Here is a 23,405-nt window from a genome sequence, read left to right as displayed (position 1 = left end):
CAACATGCAATCTGAAGGACGGCTTTCACACACACTATTCTCTCATAACAGAGCATGTGGAGAGACATTCGTTCATCTAGCACAAGGGGAAGTTTTTGCAGGATAAACAATTACTCTCGTTTCTCAGTCTGTTTCCTAGTGCAGGTTTCAATATCCTGCCCTTTTCCCTGTCAAACTGCGTTGGAACTTGTGCCTCCCTGTATATATTTATGTTTGGTAGTTTCCAAAGGGAAAGAAATTTGTGTTCCCGAAAGTTTGTTGAAGGACTGATTCCACACACAATTATCTCTCAGAAATGAGCATGTGGATCTACTTTCGTTCATCTAGAACAAAGGGAACGGGTTGCTGGGAAACAATTACTGTGATTTCTCAGTCTGTTTCCTTGTGTCTGTTTGAAGTGCCTGCAGTTTTCACTGTAAAACCGAGTTGGAGCTAGTACCTCCTCATATATATGTTTGTAGTGTAGATTCCAACTGAAAAGAAACTTTGTGTTCCCATCAAGCTAGCTGCAGGACGGCATTCACACACACTTAATACTCCGAAATGAGCATGTGGATAGACGTTCGTTCATCTAGCAAAAAGGGAACGGTTTTCAGGGGAAACATTTACTCTGTTCTATCACCCTGTTTCCTAGGGCTTGTTTAAAGTTCATGCAGTTTTCCCTCTATAACAGAGTTGGAGCTAGTACCACCCCATATATATGTATGAAGTGTAGTTTCCAAATGAAAACAAACTTTGCTTTCACAAAAAGATTGCTGAAGGACGGATTCACACACAGATAGCCCTCAGAACTGAGTAAGTGGAGAGAAGTTCGTTCAACTTGCACAAAGAGAACGGGTTGCAGGAGAAACACTTACTCTGTTTTCTCAGTCTGTTTGCTAGTGCCGATTTGAAGCTCCTGCAGTTGTCACAGTAATGAATACTTGGAACAAGTACATCTACATATACATGTATGTAGTGTAGTTTCCAAAGGAAATGAATCTTTGCGTTCCCAACAAGCTTGGTGAAGGCGGCTTCCACAAAAAATTATCTCTCAGAACTGAGCATGTGGATAGACTGGTTCATCCAGCACAAAGGGAACGGGTTGCAGGGAAAATACTTTCTCTTGTTTCTTAGTCTGTTTCCTTGTGCCTGTGTGAAGTTTATGAAGTTTTCAAACTTAAAACGTGTTGGAACTTCTACCTCCCCATATATATGTAGATAATGTTTTTTCATCTGAAAAAAATTTGTGTTCTCAACAAGATATATGAAAGACGGCTTTCTAAGAAACATCTCTCAGAACACAGCATGTTGACAGACGTTCGTTCATCTAGCACAAAGGAAACGGTTTGCAGTGGAAACTTTTTTCTGCTTTCTCAGTTTGTTTCCTAGTGCCCGTTTGATGTTCCAGCAGTTTTCACTGTAAAACTTTATTGGAGCTAGTACCTCAATATATATATCCATATAGTGTACTTTCTAACTGATAAAAAATTTTATGTTCCCAGCAAGCTAGTTGAAGGACGTCTTTCACAAAAAATTTTTTCTCAACTGAGCATGTGGAGAGACGTTCCTTCATGTAGTCCAAAGGGAACTGGTTGTAGGAGAAACATTTACTTTGTTTTCTCAGTCTGTTTCCTAGTTCCGGTTAGAAATTCCTACAGTTTTCAATGAAAAAATGAGTGGGAGTTTGTACCTCCCTTTATACATTTATGCAGTGTAATTTGAACTAAAAATAAACCTTGTGTTCCCAAAAAGCTAGGTGAAAGGTGGCTTTCCCACACACGTAGCTCTCAGAACTGAGCAAGTGGAGGAATTTCGTTCATCAAGCTCTAACGGAAAGTGTAATAGTAGAAACAGTTACACTGGATTTTCAGTCAGTTTCCCAGTTCCCGTTTCAAGTTCCTGCAATTTTCACTGAAAACAGAGTTGGACCTAGAACCTCCCCAAATATATATGTATGTAGTAAAATTTCTAACTGTAAAGAATCTTTGTCTTCCCAACAATTAAGGTAAAGTACGCATTTCACACATACGTATTTCTCAGACTGGGCATTTTGAGAGATATTCGTTCCTCTAGCACGAAGGGAACGTGATAAAGGAGAAACATTTTGCTTTCAAAGTGTTTTTCTTTCTGTCGGTTTGAAGTTCCTACAGTTTTCAGTGTAAAACCGAGCTGGAACTTGTACCTCCCCATATATGTGTAAGTATTGTAGTTTCCAAATGAAAAGAAAATTTGTGTTGCCAACAAGATATGTGAAGGGCTGCTTTCACACGCACTTCTCTCTCCGAAAAGACCATGTGGAGAGACGTTCGTTCATCTAGCACGAAGGGAACAGTTTGCAGGAGAAACACATAGTCTGGTTTCTCATTCTGTTTCCTAGTGCCGGTTTTAAATTCCTGCCCTCTTCACTGTAAAACTGAGTTGGATTTAGTACCTAGCCATATATATGTATGAAGTGTATATACCAAATTAAAAGAAACTTTGTGTTCCCAACAAGCTAGGTGAAGGACGGCTTTCACACACACTTAACTCTCAGAAGTGAGCGTGTGGAGAGACGTTCGTTTATTTAGCACAAAAGGAATGGTTTGCAGGAGAACACTTACTCTGGTTTCTCATGCTTTTTCCTAGTACCGGTTTCATATTCCTGCCGTTTTCACTGTAAAGACGAGTTGGAGCTAGTGACTCCCCCTATATATGTATGTAGTGTAGTTTCCAACTGAAAAGAATCTTGTGTTCCCAACAAGCTTGTTGAAGGACGGTTTCCACACAAAAGTATCCCTCAGTATTCAGCATGTTGAGAGTCGTTCGTTCACCTATTCGAAAGGGAACGGGTTGCAGGGAAAATATTTTTCTCTGTTTTCTCAGTCTGTTTCCTAGGTTCTGTTTGAAGTCCCTGCTGTTTTCACTGAAAAACCGTATTGGCGCTTGTACCTCCCCATATATATGTATATATTGCAGTTTCCAACTTAAAAGAAACTTTGTGTACCCAGCACGCTAGGTGAAGGACGGCTTTCACACACACATATATCTCAGATCTGAGCATGTTGAGAGACGTTTGTTCATCTAGCACAAAAGTTAAGTTTTCAGGAGAAACACTTACTCTTTTTTCTCACTCTGCTTCCTAGTTCCTGTTTCAAATTCCTGCCGATTTCACTGTAAAACCAAGCGGGAGATAGTAACACCCCAGATATATGTATATAGTGTAATTTCTAAGTGAAAAGAAACTTTATGTTCCCAACAAGCTAGGTGAAGTACTGCTTTCACACACAATTATCTCTCAGAACTGAGCATGTGGAGAGACGTTCGTTCATCCAGCACAAAAGGAACGGGTTGCAGGGGAAACTCTTATACTGGTTTCTCAGTCTGTTTACTACTGCCGGTTTGATGTTCCTGCAATTTTCACTGTAAACCCGTGTTGGAGCTAATACCACAACACATATATGTATATTATGTTGTTTCTTCCTGAAATAAACTTTATGTTCCCAACAAGATAGTTGAAGGACGGCTTTCACACACACTTATCTCTCAGAACTGAGCATGTGGAGAGACGTTCGCTCATGTAGTAGAAAGGGAACTGTTTGAAAGATAAACAATTACTCTCTTTTCTCCGTCTGTTTCCTAGTGCTGGTAAGAAATTCCTGCAGTTTTCAATGAAAAACCGAGTTGAAGTTTGTACCTCCCCGTATATATTTATGCATTGTAGTTTCCAACTAAAAAGAAACTTTGTGTTCTCAACAAGCTAGGTGATAGTCGGCTTCCCCACAGAATTATCTCTCAGAACTGAGTATGTTGAGAGACTTTCTTTCATCTAGCACAATGGGAACGGGTTGCAGGTGAAACAATTACTCTGTTTTTTCTGTCTCTTTCCTAGTGCCGATTTGATATTCCTGTATTTTTCACTGTAAAACCTATTTGGAGCTAGTACCTCCCTATATATATCCATGCTGTTTTGTTTCTAAGTGAAAGGAAACTTTGTGTTCCCAACAATCTATGTGAAGTTCGGCTTTCACACACACTTATCTCTCAGAACTGAGCTTGTTTAGAGACGTTCGTTCATCTAGCACAGAGGGAACGGCTTGAAGGTGAGACACTTACTCTAGTTAGTCAGTCTTTTTCCTATTTCCGGTTTGAACTTTAAATTTTTCACTGTAATACCGTGTTGGAGCTAGAAACTCCCCATATATATGTATGGAGTGTAATTTCCAACATAAAAGGAGCTGTATGTTCCCTATAGTCTAGGTGAAGTTAGGCTTTCACACAAATTTATCTTTCGGAACTGAGCCTGTGGAGAGATGTTCTATAATTTAGCAGAAACGGAAGGAGTTGCCGTAGAAACACTTACTGTGGTTTCTCAGTATGTTTCCTAGTGCTGGTTTGGAATTAATTCAGTTTTCACCTTAAAAACCTGTTGGAGCTTGTACCTCCCCACATATATATATTTTCTGTTTTTTCCAACTGAAAATAACTTTTTTTCCATCCAACTATGTGAATGTCGTTTTTCACACACATTTATCTCTGAGAACTGATCATGTGGCGAGACGTTCGTTCATCTAGCACAAAGGAAATGGGTTGCTGTAAAAACACTTACTCTGGTTTCTCAGTATTTTTCCTAGTACCGTTTTGAAGTTCATGCAATTTTCAGTGTAAAACCGAGTTGGAGCTTGTACCTACCCATATATATGTATGTCATGTTGCTTCCAAATTAGAGAAACTTTATGTTCCCTACAAGCTAGATGATTGACGGCCACACACACACGTATACCTGAGAACTGAGCATTTGGAGAGATGTTCTTTCATGTAGCACAAACGGAATTGGATGCTGTAGGATCACTTACTCTGGTTTCTCATTCTGTTTCGAAATGCCAGGTTTTAATTCATGCAGTTTTCACTGTAAACCCGAGTTCGAGAAAGTAACAATAAATATATATTTATGTAGTGTAGAATCCAACTGAAAAAAAATTTGTTTTCCTAACGAGCTAAGTGAATGTCTTCTTTCACTCACACTTATATCTCAGACCATAGTATGTGGAGAGATATTCGTTCATCTAGCTCAAATGTAGTGGGTTTCAGTAGAATCACTTACTCTGGTTTCAGTATGTTTCCTAGTGCCTGTTGAAAGTTCATGCAGTTTTTACTGTAAAACAGATTTGGAGCTAGAACCTCCCCATATATATGTATATAGTGTAGTTTCCCACTGAAAAGAAGCTGTGTTCCCAACAAGCTACGTGATTGACTTTTTCACTCACACTTATATCTCAGAATTGATCATGTGGAAAGACATTCGTTCATCTAGCTTAAGGGAAATGGTTTGCAGTTAAAACACTTACTCTGGATTCTCAGGATGTTTCCTCTGCCGATTTTAAGTTCCTGCAGTTTTCACTTTAATTCCCAGTTGGAACTTGTTCCTCCCCATATGTATGTATGTAGTGTTGTTTCCCACTTAAATGAAACTGTGTTTTCTCAATAAGGTAGTTGACTGACGGGTTTCACACACACTTAACTCTCAGAATTGAGCATGTTGGGAGACGTTCGTTCATCTAGCATAAATGGAATTTGAAAGTGATGATCATGACCTGTGCTTGTAAAAAAACAGTTAAGGGAGCATTAATTTAGAGCCTTTATAGTTATGGCCATGAGACATTACAGAATTTCGTTTTCAGCAGTTGATTTCTTTTTTTTAAACTTCAGAAAACTTAAGTCTTTCCTGTAACTGGATATAGATAGTGAATATCTTAAAATCTTGAGCGACCGCTTCAAAGTAGATTAGTTACTTTGCTTTTGGTCTTTAACCTAAAGGAATATCCAGAAGTCCAGTGGCAGTTCGTAAGCAAGGGCATTATCCTTGCCTTTTCATATTTTATGTGGAATAGGTATAACTGTATACTAGGTTACTGTGTTTATCTGAAGAGCTTCTTGAATATGTATATGTAAGTTATATTTTCAAAAATTATAATACTATGAAAATCAATTAACCTTGGAGATATATTTCATATATTTTATTCTTTAATAATATAGATTTAGATAGCCCTGTTTTATGTAATACTTATGAAAATAAGTTGGCTTTATATAAATCCTTTTTCGATAAATCATTTAAAAATTGGTTTTTTTTATCATTTGCTTCTTAAAAATATGATATTAATTGCACAATATGTATTTTCCTTCAAGTTCATCCTTTTTTCTCTATACTATCTTGAGTTGCTTAGATAATTTTTCCCGCAGTATTATTTATTTTAAACACTCAGTATGTGCTTCTGTCTGTTGCTTTATTAGAGAGCAAGAATTCATTATTATTTTTAATAAAATATACTTTCAGGAAACTATACTGGGATTCTTTCATTCACACAGTTAAGCAATGATACCTGTTTTGTTATATCAATTGTCTAAGCCTCTCAACTTCCAAAAGATTACATGGACAAAGTTTAAAACGTCATAAATGATTGACTAACAAAGTTTATTGTGTTCCTTGATTAAAAGTACAAATATGAGTCAGTCTTAAATTCGGATGTAAACGTCTTATAAATTACATGAGTCTTCTCCAAAATTCTTTAATTTGGGCTTTAAATCCTCCAGTAAAAAACTGGTTTGAAGAAGAAGAAAGTCGAGAATAGATTCAATCCAAATTCTATGGGAATAAACAAAGCTAAATGTTTCAGTCATTTTTTTGAAGCAGAATAGGTATGTTTTGTGCACCATATGATTTTAATAGTATTCATCTGAACATACGGTTTTGACACCATGAGACCACAAGCCAGCAAACAAGATCTCAGGCAAAGCAAGAAAAACAACTGAGGGGATTTTCTGCTGCAAAATTTCCCCTAACTAAAACTGTAATTGAGAACAAATCTGACGCCATATTGGATCTGTTCCTTCAGTTTGAAGCACTGTGCCCTGTTTTCCAGGCTTAATCTTGCTGGCTTTGCACCTTTTGTAAAACAACGTTGCCTTTAGCCTAAAACCTACAGGAAAGCCTATTCTCGGGGCTCTGACCTTTAAGGATGTTAGCACTTCTGCACTTATGCAGAGATGGCAAGTTGCAAAATAGAGAATAACCTTTGTTTTGTTGCAGGCTTACAGGGACACAATAGCCTGAGCCACATGGATGGCTGCAAGAACAAAGAATCCCGGCAGCAAGAAGTTTGCACAACCAACCACAACCCCTCCCCTTTTTAGTTCAAAAGGAGCCTTAATTCTGACTTGGGAAAGATGATTCTCCAGGACATTAGTCCCCCATCTTCTTGGTCTGCCAGCTTTCTGAATAAAGTTACTATTCCTTGCCCCAAAACCTTGTCTCCTGATTTATTTATTTATCACTGTTGTGCAGTGAGCAGAACAAGTTTGGCCTCAGTAACAGAACCAGCTTTGTCATTCCCTCTGATGTGAAATCTCTCTGGGTGTACAAGTGCTTGCCTGGTGGTGGTGGTGGCGGTGGTGGTGGTAGGCAAAAATATTTCACATCTCCTGATTTCAATAGGCTAAAATTTACTGCTATTTAAGTCAACTCTAGACTTTTACAGAATCACCTGCAGATGTGCTTCTGGGAGCTACAAAAATTCCAACAATGAAAATAATTCTATTGTCTCCAGACAAGATAATTTTCCTCAAAATTGAGCAGCTCTGAAACACACTTCAGGAGTACAGATAGATGCAGTGTTCTTCATTTCCCATGCTGTTCTGACACAATTTTCCACTTATATCAAAGTAAATTAAAATCAGTCTTCAATAGCAGATGCTCTGCCATGATACAACAATGTCAATTCCACTTATTTATTGAGCCAGAGCAGCTTTAGAATAAATGATTTTATACCAAACTCCTGCTTGATATCCTGTCTTCTCCATGGTGGCTAATTCCTTCTTCTTACTTCCTAAAAGTTCTCCTGTTATGGGAAGTTAGCCTTTACTGTGCACATTCAATTGGAAAGGCACAAATTAAATATGTGAGGGGATGACATACATATTTAATTCTTACTTATACATAAATACAAGCACACAGGACCTGTGTCTTGGAAGATGTCACTTTCTAATGTGGGCAAAAGGATGGTCTATAGTTCAATCAATGATCTAAAAGCAGTTTTCTAGGATATAATAAAGCAGTGCTTGAGTTATAAGACAGAACAACTCCTGGATATGAAACAGTGGCACCAATCAGCGGGTGCACATGTGTGCATACACACGCCTATGCACACGGAGCAGCCTTGGAGACACTCCATCTGTGCTGATGGAGCAAAGCCATGCTGGGGAGATGAGGAAAAAGTGCCTAATACAATCAAACCAGGACACCTGAGTAATGGGTAATAGGAGTCAATTGAATTTTCTGGTTAGCTGAAGGCCAAACAAAAACACTTTTAGTTTCAAACGTCATTGTTAAAAACTTTCTTAAAGCACAGAAGCCTGTTTTCCTGCTTTGCTTAGTGTCACATGGCATATTAAACATGACAGATTCTTAGTTCTCTGACTGTGGAATGGGAAAGGCCTTGCTGTCATATTTCTGAATATTAGTCTATGTTTTGCAGCACAGTGGATACTAAAAATTGGGCAATTTGAGTGAATGGGAATGGAAATAACCTAGCAGTCATTGACTGTGTGTGATTTGCCAACTTTCTCCAAAAAGTAGGGGTAGCAAGCAAATCAGATAAATTGAGGGATCCTGGGGTGGGGAGTCAGGTGGGCTGACAGCTGGTGGTCCCAGGTAGCTTGTTTTACTGTGTAAAATTGTGACTATGATCCAGACAGTAACACACTGTCAAATTCTTGTGCCTGTAGCTTTGATACCTGGCCAAGTCTGTGAGCCAATTTTATCGATGGTGCATAATGAAGATAACTAACATTCCCTGAGGACCAGGTTGTGTGACTTCCATGCATTGACTCACTGAATTCCCTAAGCACACTTTGTGGTACATAACAGTCTTAAAATATGCAGCAGGGGATTATTCTGTTTGCAGATGATAAAATGAAACTCTGAACTGTTGAAGCCTGGCCCGAAATAATGCAGATGGGAAGACGCCATGTTGGGAGCTAAGCTCGGGCCAGGCTACAGAACCTGAAGCTCCCAGCAATTCCCCTCACCCAGGAACCTGGCCCACAGCCACTGCCTGGCCCTGTTCTATTTCTATGAGTGCTCATAGGAAAAAGCCAGGTACTCAGGGTCAATGCGACTTGATTAAGAAATTCAAACTGGGATAGCCTTTTGATGGGGACTGTAACCTGGGAGTGAAACTGGCAGTGAAGTAAGGGAGGAAACATCTCTGGTTGTAAGAATATTTCTAGGGAAGAAGGTTCCCTGATGGGCTGGCATGGGAATCGCTGTGGTTGTGAGCCCCGTGTTGCACTGTTGGGTTGTGGGCAGGGAAGGAGAGAGGCTGTTCATACTGGTCATAGTCAATACAGTTTGTAAACAGCTGAGTTCTGTTCCCTCACAGCTCAGACACATGCAGGACATGAGGATGCTTAGCTAATGACCAACAGTTGGTATCAAAGGCCAAGAGTGGGGTGGGGAGGAGAGATGGGGCCACCTTCTGGAAGAACCGCTGCCCCAGGGGACCAGGAAGGTAGTGAATGTTTGGGGATGCACAAAGGGTTTCTATGGCCTCATCAGGTAGTTCCTATTTTAAACTGATAGTCTGGAATATATGGTCAAATGCGGTGGAATGTCTGCTCTTATTTTAAGTTCTACAAACACTTAAACGGATAGATTTCTATCTCCATTATACATGCACTGCCGGGTGACCTTTATAGTCAATGTGAGGATCAAAAGAGTACTTATTAATGCTATTACCATGCTTCTACTGAATTAACACTTCAGCAACAGTATAACGGCCACGCTCCTTAACAACTGCCTCTGTAAGGGTCTTGTAAGTCACAAATAATAATTATAAAGAAAATATATTAAAAATAATAACAATTACAGTTACAACAACTATGTTGTTTATAACGATGATAGTGTTAGCATCTCCCTCTCATATTAAACATTACCCAACACTAGATTCCTTAGGAAACAACGCCAATGCATTTTTGGACTTTTCTAAGTCTTCACCCAATGAAGCCTTTTTATTCACATTGGTCCACCAAAGCCAGAATTGCTGTTCCTTGCATGGTGGGCTGCCATGCTGCGATGTTCTGGGCTTTTTCTGGCACAATGCGTCTATACTGGGTAGTCAAGGTTCCACGTACCCACTCTGATTTCCAATATATTGTTCTCCAGAGCCAACAGAGGGGCCACTAGAAAGAGGCCACATATACTGTGGTGAACCCAAACTGAATACCTGTTGAAGGAATGGACACAAAACATGGAGTGGTGGATGGATGGAAGGACAACATAAATTCTTTTACTCCTGTAAAGAGAGAGGGGAAAATGGTGAACTAAATCCCAAAGAGAAAAGACGTTCATGGTAATAATAATGTACAACAGTGAAAGAATCCAAACAAAAGGCAAATATAAAATCTCTGGAAAGAAGACTCATTACAACCTGTTTCTTTCACATATATACCCTTAGTAGAAATAACATACTTAAAAATCTTCAACCAAACATAATTATTTGCTCATAATAAACTTGGGAATCTTGAAGCAAATTATTCACTCTCAGTGTTGAAATAATACAATCTTGGAAGATGATTTGTATTTGAGGATTAAAAAAAGAATATTGTGGATGTATCTAACAATTTAAATAGAAATAAGAAATGTACCTTTGGGAAAGCTATGCATAGAGAATGTTGGAGGAAATACACTGAATATAGGCAAGTGAGCAAGCTCCCTTGAGTCTGGGAAAGTGAGTGCAGCACATTCAGAGAGTCTATGAAGTTATTACAAGTCACAGAAAGGTATGCAATTAAAGTGTCTTCCTAAGCAAAATATTCTTCTTCAGGAATTTTTATCTTGATATTTCTATGGTCTGTGTGGTCACAGGAAGTCAAAGTTATGGTGGTGGCTTAGAAGTTCTTTTCTCTCTGTGTGTAATTTACAGGGCAATGCTACAGATGGGGCAGCAGAGATCTGTGGTAAGCTGTTCCATAGGGTGGGGGAGCGGTTAGAAATGATAAGGTCAGAGATCTAAAAGACTTTTAGACCCTCCCCTCCTAACTGGCAGACCTTTAAAGTAAACTAGCACAGGTATGTAACTAAGACAGTGGATGAGAGGCAAATTTATAGTCCCTTTAGTGTTACTGCTCAGTCAAGGGGTAGGGACCACTCTGGCCAGGAACGGCAAGACCGTGAATGGGGTGGATGGGTAGGAGGAGCTGACATTTGCTTCTGACCTGAGTGGCAGGCATGTGTTGCAGAAAAGCCGACAGTGCTGGAAAGATGCAGTAGGTCCACAGCCCAAAAGGAGCTGTCATATTCAGGGAGTTCAGAGAGAAAGAACCAGAGTTAGTGACACCACAGGGTCAGCAGCGTGGCAGCACTGATGTCAGTATCTGTGTCCATAACCCACCTAACCCTACATGAGCTCATCTGCCTACGGGGGCAGGTAAGTAGCAGAAATGCTTGGAGTGGGTGCAGCCACTGGCAAATTGGCAAGTGGACATCCTAAGGAAACGCAATGCTCACCATCACCATATTGGAAATAGGGCCTCACAGTGTCAGATCTCCTTCTTATTCAAGAGAAGCCAGAAATTAAGAGTTTATTAGCAATCAACCCAGATCAAAACCCAGAAAAGATATCATTTTATAATGACAAAGCAGGCACAGACTATTCAGAAATAAATTAATGAAAAATATTAAGAAGATTCTGATAAATGATTTAAAAAAAGAAAAAAAAAAGATGATTGAATGAACAGTAGAATGCACCACCCTCTTCAGTGGGCAGACTCAAATTTGGGGGACATAGAACTTTTTTTCTCCAAAATAAATTTAGTATCTGAATGCAAATTTAGTTAATATTCCCAAATGGATTTAAGAAAAAAATCTGAAAAGTGATCCTAAATGTATTCCAGAAATATACCTATATATACAAATAAAGTAATGAGGAGGGATGTTTGAATTTGTAGTATTAGGGATATTCTGGAAAAGGATAAAACAGGACCAACTCTAGGAGGTATTAATCTATGTTCATGGAAACAGTATAGAAATAGTGCACTGAGAGTATGAATGAAATACATTACATTTCAAGAATAGACGTGGATATTTATGAGATTTTAGTAATATTATAAAACTGACACTTCAAATCAGTGGATTCAAGTTCTGCAGTAATTAGCTAAATCATTGGAAGGCCTGGTAGACAGTCCTCATTTATGACATTAAAATAAATTCCAGATAATTTTTTAATTAAAAAATAAAACACCAGAAATAACCCAACATGATTAAATGTGTTCAGATTTTCAAGCGAGAAGAACTTTCTAAAAGGCTTTTGGAACAAAGACCAAAAAGAGCAAAGGCCTAGCAACTCAGCAAGGCCAGAAACGCCCACTGTAAAACAAAACGAACCCTGGCCCAACCCTCTCTCACGGCCCTGTATTGCTCTCTGATATGTTCTACACTTTCTTCTTCCCTTTAAAGTCCAGTTTCTTGGAGAAGTACCTGCGCTGAAGACTCCTCAGGGCTCAGAGCCCTGCATCCCCCACGGCCCTCATCGCAGCACTGAGACAGGAGTTGTACTGCCGGTGGCTGCGTGTTTCAAACTAGTCAGCATTTTCAGCTCGTGTTTATTTGATTACCAGTTAGCTTTTGCCGTGGACAAATATTTTCCTCTCAGGGGGATGTTTTCCCCCCTTAATTTTTGTTTTATTAAATAAACTTAAAAAGCCCAGACAGAAAAGTTTGTGTGCACATATGCACACACACAGATACACACAGATCTGTTTTTTAAAGTCTACCTAAGTATAGTCCTCCTCCTCCTTTTCCCCAGGCTTGGCAATTAAAGGTGGGCTTTAGCTCTTTCTTTATTGCCCCACACACCCCCCCCCCTTTCTCACTATGCTCCTTTTAGTCAGTGTTCAAATCCCTCTTAAGCCAGGTTACAGCCTTCTCTGTGTTGCCTCAACTAGTTTCTCCCAACAGCTCTGCTATTCTTCTTTCTCTTGGTGGATTTCTCTTCTCCCATGTGCCATGTACATGGCCATTTTCCCCAGGGCCTCGTCCTCAATCCTCCACTTGGCAGGAATGAATCGCCCCCACGGCCTCACCCACAGCTCCTCTGAGCTCCTGACTGTTGAATCCAGCTTAACAACGGGCATCACTCCTCAGATGTCCCATAGACATTTTGCAATCAAAATGCCACACACAGAACCATCTCCTCGAATGCATCTCCTCCCCTTACACTCCCACTGCAGATCCTCTCTCCAGATGGGTCACTGGAAAGTCACCTCAGCAGCTCTGCGGCCCGCCGCCGCGGCCCTGCAGTCCCCTCTGCAGCAGTCACCACTTCTGCCGCCCACGCTCTCTCCCTCTGCCCAGGGACTATCTGCAGGCATGTGCCACTTGTCTGGATTACCTGGAGTGGCCGCCGAAATATCCTTTCCCACCAAAATATGGGCCACCCCCAAAAATATTATTTTCCATTCTGCTGCCAGTATAACCAGATCTTCTTTAACATAATCATTATGCAATTCTCTTGCTTACATATATTCCAATATAGCGCTGTTTCTTTAAGGATACATTCAAGTCTAAGCACACAAGACCCATCATGACAGAGGCCTTGTGCACCTGATATTCCCACCTGTGGATACTTTGTTCTAACCCTACTTGTTGTTCTTCAGTCTGGCCAAGCCGCTTCATGCCGTGTAATCTTATATGTCTCTACCTCTCTGCATGAAGTGTCCACTCCCTCTACCACACATTAGAGAGCTAACTTCCTTTCACCTTTCAAAATTCAGTTCAAATATTCCCAGCTCTATGAAGTCCAATGTGTGTTCACCTGCTTAGGAATCCATCAACTACTCGCCAAGTCTCGCCTGCCCTGCGGAGTGCAGACACCAAGTCTTACCTGTCTTGGTCTCCTCAGCAGTTGATACAGTGTTTGGCATAGCAGGTGCTCAGTGTTTGTTGGATAGATAAATGAATGAATCAGTAAAGAGATGAGAGGTCTACAATCCCCCCCAGTTACTCAGCTGCCATTTTGGAAAGTTCATTCTGTGGAGTTAAGGAAATGTCAGTGCAGGTGGTGGGCAGACAGAACAGAGGTGAGGGCGTGGGGGAGAAAGGCCTGGTCCTGGAGAGCGCAGGAGAGGCGTGGGTGGGAGAGCACTGGAGAGAGAGGGAATGGAGGGGGCGGGTGCAAGGAGATGTTGAAGAACAACTGATATTAACTGCAGTAAATTAAATGGAGAACATAATATATGAAGGGAAGATCAAGTTAACACAGCAAGGGTGGAAAAGGCAGTACCAGAGACGAAGAGCTCTCACTTCATCACTCACTGCATTTCACTTACGGCACCCGCCCTCTGGGAAGGCAGCGCCAAGTTCTTGAGAGACTGGTGTTTGTGCTGTGGGTGCTCTAAGTACAAAACGGTATCTTATGGCTTCCAGATTTTAAGACTGATAGATTATTTCTCTTATGTCCCGTGTCTGAGTTCTCAAACAGCAGGATCTTTTGCTTCTGGGGGTGAGCTATTGTGGTTAATAACTCAGGGTTACTCCAATAATCTCAAAGGACAGTGGGGAAATCACTAGAACAAATAAAAGAGAAATTTCACTCAGAAAAAAACATATGCCCTATAGAAACTTGTGGGGGCCTTGGGGACAATGTTACCGCCAACTCATCTAACAGTTGTATGTGAGTGCATTGAAACTCCAAGCTCAAGTCACTTAAACACGTATGAGAACCAGGGTCCAGGCTGTGGTGCTTCAGACATGCACGGGAAGATGAAAAGCCTGACTATTGCCTCCGACAGGATCAGTCCAGCCGGGGAGCGCAGTGGACACAGACATGATCACGCACCATCAAGACAAGAATCAACTGCAATTCATGCTTAGAGAGGAGAGCAGAAAATCTCTAAAAAGTTGAGGGTTTGCTGCCAAGGCTTGGCAAGAGCCCTTCCAGGCAGAAAAGCAGAGAAAGATACTTCTGGCGAAGGAGACTAGGGATGGTGGCAGGGTGCGAGGCCTAAAGAAGCAAGGGTGGAGGGCTCCAGGGTCATCTGTCAGAAGCTGTTCCCCTTCAGCAGCTAAGTGGCGTAACTAAAAAGGCAGGTGGGGTGTCATTAATGATCATGGGGAAAACTGGGAGGAGGAAACTGAGGTCAGGAGATCACCACCAAAGGCACTTTATTTGAGAGGAACAAAAATAATTCAAAAAGCACTTGGAAATCCTATCTCCCATGAACGAAAAGAACACAAAATAAGTTTCACTCCAGCGTTGAATACAGAATAACAGACTGCCTACTCTCAGAAATGGATTGAATTTTCTAATTCGTTAGGGATTATTTAGAGAATAGGAAAACGAATAAATCTGAACAATCTCTCTACAATAGCTGTTACTCCATCCTGTTATGTAGGGTAGAGTTAGGCTGAATTATTTAATTAGTATTTTAATGAGACTATAAAGTTCTAAAAGTCCTATCAATTTCTCCCAAAAGCGTACAACTTTTCCTTTCAATGACCTTTATTTGACTTAACTAGAACAATAACTATTTTCCAAGGCTTTTTTCGTGTGTGTTAAAATACCAAATGATATGCTGCCCTCAGAATGTTGTTGTTATTATTAATGCTGATAATAGCCCCAATAAGAAATATTTACAATTATGACTCATTTTGGAATAACAGGTCATTGGATTAAAGTCCTTTTGAAAATAAGCAGAAAAAACGAACATAATTTCTACACCAGGGACAGGAGCTGCACCCTTAATCGAACCTGGTCACTAAGCACAACAAAAGCAAAGATGAAACTCAAATCAGACACCAGGCCACAAAGCATAGCTGACTGAAGATGACACAAAATGACCTTTCATTCACCGAGGGAATCAGATGCGTTTCTATGTATATTATATATTTTAAAAGCAATTATTATATATATAGCATGTAATTTAGGAAAAAGAAAACTCCCTCTTTCTGTAGACTTATAAACAAGAAGCCCAATGGGGTGTCTTGCAGACATGAACCGGCATGCATAAATGCAAAGCCTATTGACAAAAATACTTTCCTGTCTCCTAAGCTTAAAAAAAAAAAGTAATTCAAGGCAGTGGTGAGCTCAAAGGTCTCAGATACAAAACGTGCACATCATCAGCCTTCTAGTAGATAAAAGTGCGCCATGCATAATAGAAAAGATGAAGTTTCCTATGGAAATCTATTTTGAGATGCAACAATTTAAAGGCAACCGAGAGCTCAAAACCAAGTTCAAACAAAGAGAAACAAAGGCCAAGCAAATTTACAGAAATGGACAAAGACATTGGAGAAGGAGGGGATCTGTGTTCTACCAATACTCCAGATCAGCAAATTCATCCTGATTTCAAGCCAGTGATGTGCCATGAGGTGACTCAAGGAACCAGGCTGAAACCATCGGCCAGAAGAAATAGGAAAAATGTCAAAGGCAGGTGTGAGGTGTGGAAGGGGTGACCCTGTGACCCTTGCTGCCATGAGGCAGGATGCTCTTGCGGGCTTTCTGCACAGGCTGGCGGGCTCACATGACTCTGTTTAGAAGGATATCAGCCAACAGCTGTGCCACACGGGCTGCAGCCCGAGCTGAGTCACATCTAGTAACGGTTCTGAGTTCATCCTTAGACGACATGACCAGAAGGATCTGAGAATCAATGATGGAGAATTACCTGAATGAGTATTCCATTTCATTCCTTGGCAGTAAACCTTCAGCTTTGTACAACATAAATATTGACAAAGATATACACAGGCAACCTATTTGAAAGCCTGACTGCATAATTGCATCTAATTGAGAAAAGCTGGATCCGTTTCGGTATGCTAGGTCTTTGTTTGGCTCGGTAACCGATGCTTCTGAGACCCAAAGCATATTCTAGTATAACCGACAGCACAGAAATCCCCACTGATGACTTACTCATTTCAGGGTATTCATAAAATAACCCCAGTTTGCCCGTTGGATACAGATGGTTGTCCCATTCCCATCGTGGGGTGGTCTGTTCTGCTCCCGAAACTGTGGCATCATTAGATTCATGACCCATCTGTCAAACAGATCAAATTATAAAGCAAGATATTATCAGACCAAGGTCATAAAAGTATTACTGACATTTCAAGCTGAACACATCATCTTCCCAAGAATTTAATTTCTTGTTTTCAGGATAAATTTCTTTTTATTGCTGCCTACCTACACTCAAGTATTGTGAAAACTAGTCCTGACTACGTACCTTGTGTTTACCAAAATTGTAACGACTACTACTACTTTATCTCCTACCTCCTTTTCAGGTGGGCACTTTAGCTTTTAGAAGATACCTACCCTCATTTGTTTTTTCCCCCCATTTCTCTGCTATTATCCACCATGGCATTTCCAGTTTGTAAATTGTCAGAGAAAATAAGTAAAAGAAAGAAATACAGGGTCGGTGAGCTGGTGATAAGTGCTGCAGAGGAAAATAAAGGAGGGCGAGGAATGTGTGGTAGGGAGGAGTGTGGATGGGGCAAGTGACCTTTGAATAAGGCAAAGACGGAGGCAAAGGTGTGGGCAGAGGGAACAGTGATCACAGGCCTTGAGGTCCCTCACGCTGGACAGACAGCATGGAGGCTGGTGTGGGCCAGAGTGAATAGGAAATAAGTGGTGGTTTTGGGGGGTGGAGCCTTAGAGGCTGCCGTGAGGATGTTCATTTTTCCCTCTGAAGGAATTGTGGAACCATGGAGGATCACTGAGCAGAAAAGTGATACTCTATCGTTGGATCGAACAGGTCCAAGACCCTAATTTCAGCTGAACAAATCAAGGGCCAAAGAAGTGACATGCCACCTCAAATTCAGTGCAGAGCTTGAAAGAAACAGCCTCGACTCGCAGCCCAGTGCTCTGCACCCTTCTGGATGTTGTCCCACAGAGCTGTCTCTAAGGTTAAATTTTTTCCTCACTCAGAGGCTTGTGGGACAACTGAATGCTTCCCCCTTTTTCAAATGGCAATTTGTCCTGAAAGGAATTCGGAGTTGGCAGTGAAACAAGGCATGGACCTGTAGACTACAGAGCTGTTTTTCCTGAAAGCAACAGCTGGCGCGTGGTTTACTCGTGGAGTTCAGCAGAAGAGACCGAGCAACAACAGACAACTTAGCATCTGGCGGAGCTTCGGCTGACTGCACTGCACGTTTGGATGGATTTCAAATTTGGACAGTGAGGCGTCTTCACACGAAAGGCAGGTGTATACATCATACATGCCTACACGTCTGTATGCACACACACGTGGACACACACAGAGTATATGATGTGACTTGTAAAGAGCTTCCCCTGCTAGGTTTCCCACTGCCTCTGATCTCAGCGTTAACCTTTCCCTGGCCATGCTCCCAGGGTTGCTACGAGATTTCTTTGCAATGGAACATGCCCTTCGCTTCACAAACTTTCCCCAATTCTTTCAATGACATTAGGGGAAGAGCAGGGAGCTCTGTGAAGTGGTGGGGATATGGACTCGAGATACCCCTGAATCTGAATCCACACTTCATGGCTTATTTGTTATTTAACTTTATTTACATTCAAAATGCAATTGTTGCAGATCTCAGAAGTTGATTTACACTCACTGCTGTGGCAGAATGTTGCGGTCAGTAGACCCACCACTGGATCCTCTTATTCAACACGTCCTTCCAATAATTCAGATATTACTGTATCACAAAATGCCCATTTCTATATTTTGATACATGCTTTTCAGTATAATTATCTTCCTTCTTTATTCTCTAAATCTTATGATTTTTAAACATTTTTCTGAGAAGTGTTCCACAGGCACTTTACATATGATAAGTTGATAAAGAGATCCTGGAGCTCAAAACCACATTTAAATCCTGAGATAAACTCAACTGTGCCGTATACATGGATAGGTTTAGTCTGCTTCCTTTGTTACTTTGTTTAGTAATTTTTGTTTCAAACAAGATCCTACTGTATAGCACAGGGAACTACATTCAATAACTTTTAATAGCCTATAGTGGAAAAGTATATGACAAGGAATATATATATATATATATGTATGTATATGTGAATCACTATGCTGTATACCAAGAATTAACACAATATTTTACACCAACTATACTTTCAACAAAAAATGTTGAAATAAAATTGGGAGGTGAAACTTCGACTGCCCAGGCTGCTGTCAAGATGAAACGATTCAAAGCAGGCCAGGTATTAGCAAACCCCCTAACACATCAAAACCCCATATGGGATCTTCTTTTTGAGCAACACAGGCTAACCAGCTGTGGTCACCTGTAAATAAGGTTGAAGTCACTTAGACCTTTGGCTTGGGAACGCCGTGGCCACCGGGGTGGCGGTCACTGCAGCACCTACGAGAATGACGGGGACAGCCTGCTCCTGACGCCGCTCCCCAGGCCGCAGCCCGGAGCACTGCAGTCAGGTCTGAGGTCCGGCAGGGAGCGCACAGCTCCACAGCCACTCGGAGCCCTGCGGTGCGGGTGGAGCTGGGACCGCGCTCGTCCATCACCCTTCCAGGCACCCAGACTCGGGAGTCCCCTGGGGGAATTTTTCTCTGCCTCATAATTCCTGTCTCAGCCTCTTGTGGAATGCGGTCCATGCCCAACGGAAGCAGGGCTTTAACCCTCCGGGACCCAAATCCATCACGGTTTGGATCCAGGGTGTAACTTCCATGTTAACTCACCTGGTGCTCCCTTCTTGTGCTGAACTGCCCTCCCCCGTCGATGACATTAGGTCGTATTAGAAGTCCCGACTTGCTTGTCCTTAGCTAAGACTCTGAGCCTCTTGCTCAGTCTTCCTGACTGGAACCACTCTTCTGTGGCAGAAAAGCTTGGGCTGTCGGCAACCCATCATTGTCCTCGGTCTTTTGGGTTTTCTGTTGGTTTATGGTTCTCATGCAGGGATACCAATTTGCACATGAGAAACACCTGTAGACATTTTAAAAAATACAGACACTGGATCCTCCCCACTCTCCAGCCAAGGCTGGAAGCTTTCTCCCTCTAGCAGGGGTTACACAATAATTTGCTTGGGAATTGACCACACATATTGGCATAATCATGGTAAATTGCCCTTTACTCAGTGCTTCCCACGTGGCATTTTCTACTTCATGTTGTCTTTGTACGTTCATTATCACATTTAATCCCTGAATTATAGATAATCACCTTTTCTTTTGAAGACACTCCTACTTGCTAATCTTGAATACAAGTATCTTTGATTCTCTTAATCTATTTCATTCCTGAGTTTCCTGTTCCTGGATTTAAAGAGTGAATTATGGACACATGTATTTAAGATTCTCTTAATATATCTATCTGACTCATCCTCTAACCAAATCATATCTGGAGAAGAGAGATTTTCTCTTTTAAATATTTGCATTGTCTTACTATATAGTAGTGCATACACACGGTGGAAAATGTAGAAAGCATATAAAGTAAGAAAATTACAGCCATACATTATCTAAACACCAAAGGACAGTGCTATGTCATGTTGGGCATTTAACCATTTTTCTTAATATTTTATCATAAAATTTCCCTAGGGCAAGTTACTTAACCCTGGAATTGTACTAGACTTTTGTCAAGTACAGAATAACATTCCCAGAAATGACCCCAACATCAAAATAGTACGTGAGGCTGGGAAGGCCATAGGGCACTCAGCTTATTCTCTGAGTCCTACAAAGAATGCTGTTAATTCACTGATGTTACTCATTCGATGCCTGTGAGTCACTCACTCACTCAGCTGGCTCGGACTGAGACCTACTTTATACCAAGTGCCGATCCAAGTGCTGGGGAGACCCCAGAGAGAGCCTGGATCACGGCATCACTGTCCTTCTTCATTTGCTCCCAGAATCCTACTCAACAAACCCACATGGGATTGGGGGGTGGAGGCAGGTGAGATATGGTAAAATTCATTTCATTATGTTCCTTTAGACATATTTAAATAGCATGAAAATAGTCACTAACTTTGATAAGTTTTCTTTTCCCTTCCTATGTATTTTTGAGGATGGGTATAGTTTTGGGGCAGCAAGAGTAATTGATAGATCTTTAGTATGTTAGGATTTTATATGAAAAATTAAGAAGGAAACTGGCACCTTATACAAAGAGAAGAGGCAGTGAGGAAAACACAAGCCACCCTCAAACTTGGCTACCATTCAGAATTTCTGGTATTCAAAAAAGGGAAACATAATTCAAAATATTTTCCCTAAATATTTTAGCCCAGAGTAGAAATACATGTAGGCAAAGTTCAGCTCACTGGAACCTACAACAATGTGCTTACTTAAGCGAAGGTATAAACAGACCACAGATACTATAATGCATCCTTTACTTTAAACTAGTTAATGTGAGCAAGTTTCTTTTCACATGAATTGCTCAGTACCAATTTAGGAAATATATCCTTCTTGATTGGTAAAAATAGCTCACTGATAACCAGATTCAACAAAATTTAGTGTTAAATAATTAACCTATTTCCTTCAGGAAATGCTTTTGAGTAATCTGAGTTAAGTATTTCCTCTATCTGATCTATTTCTTTTCACAGAGAAAAGTAGTATTATTTGCACATGAGCTACTTTTACTCCTCTGGAGAAATCTGACTGTGAGCTCAGGGTAAGAGTTGTCTACTGCACAGTAGGGAAAAAAAAGATTCATTTCACAGCAAAGATCAGAATCTTTTTTTGAGGGGCATGGTGAGCTGGGGGACAAGGGAAATGCCTTTGTTTAGAGACAGACCACAGTAATCCATCCTGAAGCTGAAAGATGAAGACCTTGTGAAGAAATGTGGAAGGACACACTGACACACAAATGTGTTCACTCTGCAAAAACAGAAAGAAGGAAAGAAAAAATAATTTAACTGCCCTATAAAGAGAATGGACAGAAAATTGGTAATAAGGGAGAGTGAAGGAAAGTTAGGGAAGGGAGGAGAAACAGTGAAAGGGAACTTGGATGCGGTGGGCAGAATAGCAGGTTTCTGGAGCTTACAATGAAGGATGGTAAGAAAAAAAGTAAAGTTTAAAAAAAGTTACAAAGTTTAAAATAGTTTAAAAATTAAAAAATGAAGTTAAAAAATAATTTTTTTTATAGTGGCATGGAAGATTTTAAAATGATGGAGGTTTTTATTTCAAAATTCAAGTTGTTTGAGTTTCTCCTCCATGCTCCAAACAACAGTAAGAATTGCTTGTGTAATTGGTTTTGGGGGACACCACAGAGAGTGGTGAGCAATGCAGTTAGGTTGGCCAGGAGCAGAATGATTTTGTGGAAGGCAAGACAGAAGAGAGATCAACAGTTTCATGAGGACAGAAACTCAAAGCCAGAAATTATCTTAAAAAGCTTAGTGTGGTGGGCAGAAAAATGTTCCCCCCCCCAATATGTCTATGTCCTTATCACCAGAAAATAGGAAGAGGTCAGTTTCCCTTGCAAAGGGGGTCTATGATTTCAGATGCGGTTAACGTTGCTAACCAGCTTTCTCTAAGAGAGACGAGCTGGATTATAGAGGTGAGCCCATTGTAATCACCAGGGTCATTAAAGTAGGAAGAGGGAGACAGAAGAGGGGAGAGAGGAGAGGAGATTTGACCACAGGATCAGAGTCAGAGGCAAACAACCATGCTGACCTTGAGAGAAGGAAAAGAGGTCACAGGCCAAGAGACGTAGGTGGCCTCTGGAAGCCAGAAAAGTCAAAGATACAGTTTCCCCTGAGGCCTTCAGAAACAGCCGTGCCAATATTTTGACTTCAGCAGGCTCCTGCGTTCAAGAACCCTACAAGGTTAAATTTGTGTTATTTAGTGGAGACTATTTCTTTTTTCTTCCTACTACCATGTCATTTGGGGATACTTGTTACAACAGAAAGTGAATACACTAAGCTCCTTGAAATGTTCAGAAATTGCAGATAACACTTGAATGTCCACTTTGATATGGGATAGGGCTTATGTGAAAATCCAAAGGACAGTGTGACCTTTGCTAACATCTGCTTTTCTCATTTTTAGGAAGAGAACAGTAAGTCAAAACCTCTGTAGTTATTATTTTAGACAAGTGTCTCTTAAAACATTATGTAGCCCTGTGCCTTAGGACACCAAGAGAGTCTCTGTTCTTAGAAGAACATGAATTCCATGAGATAGGGTCTTACATCTGAGTCCCACAGTGGTCTCTTATTGGCAATGAGAACTTGGGCAAATCATTTACCCTCTTTAAGCCACAGGATCTTCATTTGAAAAGGAAGATAAGAATAAGGATTTTTTGGGTGATTAAATTGTACACACACACACACATATATGTACAACATTTAATACAGTGACTAACACATACTAGGCACTCAACAAATTCCTGTTATGGATTTTTAAATGCATGTATAAAAGGAGGAGAAAGTTGCGGGAAGTTGTGGGAAAACTTAGTTCATGGCCCCAAAAAGGGCCATCTCTCAACGGGCTCTGATCAGTCAGTCCCAAGTGATGGG

At 40.8% G+C, this 23,405-nt stretch overlaps 1 long non-coding RNA gene across 1 annotated transcript; it reads right to left on the bottom strand.

The window, feature by feature from the left end:
* Positions 1 to 9,724: 9,724 nt before the first annotated feature.
* Positions 9,725 to 20,318, bottom strand: LOC135322422 (uncharacterized). The gene is made up of 3 exons (XR_010382989.1): positions 19,654 to 20,318; positions 16,914 to 17,037; positions 9,725 to 10,307 (listed from the first exon to the last, which is right to left on the bottom strand). It is a non-coding gene; the product is annotated as an uncharacterized LOC135322422 (long non-coding RNA).
* Between the last annotated feature and the right edge of the window lie 3,087 nt (positions 20,319 to 23,405).

This window comes from Camelus dromedarius, chromosome 11 (genome assembly GCF_036321535.1).
Source record: "Camelus dromedarius isolate mCamDro1 chromosome 11, mCamDro1.pat, whole genome shotgun sequence".
Taxonomy (NCBI): domain Eukaryota; kingdom Metazoa; phylum Chordata; class Mammalia; order Artiodactyla; family Camelidae; genus Camelus; species Camelus dromedarius.
This window is presented reverse-complemented; position numbering and strand designations above follow the sequence as displayed.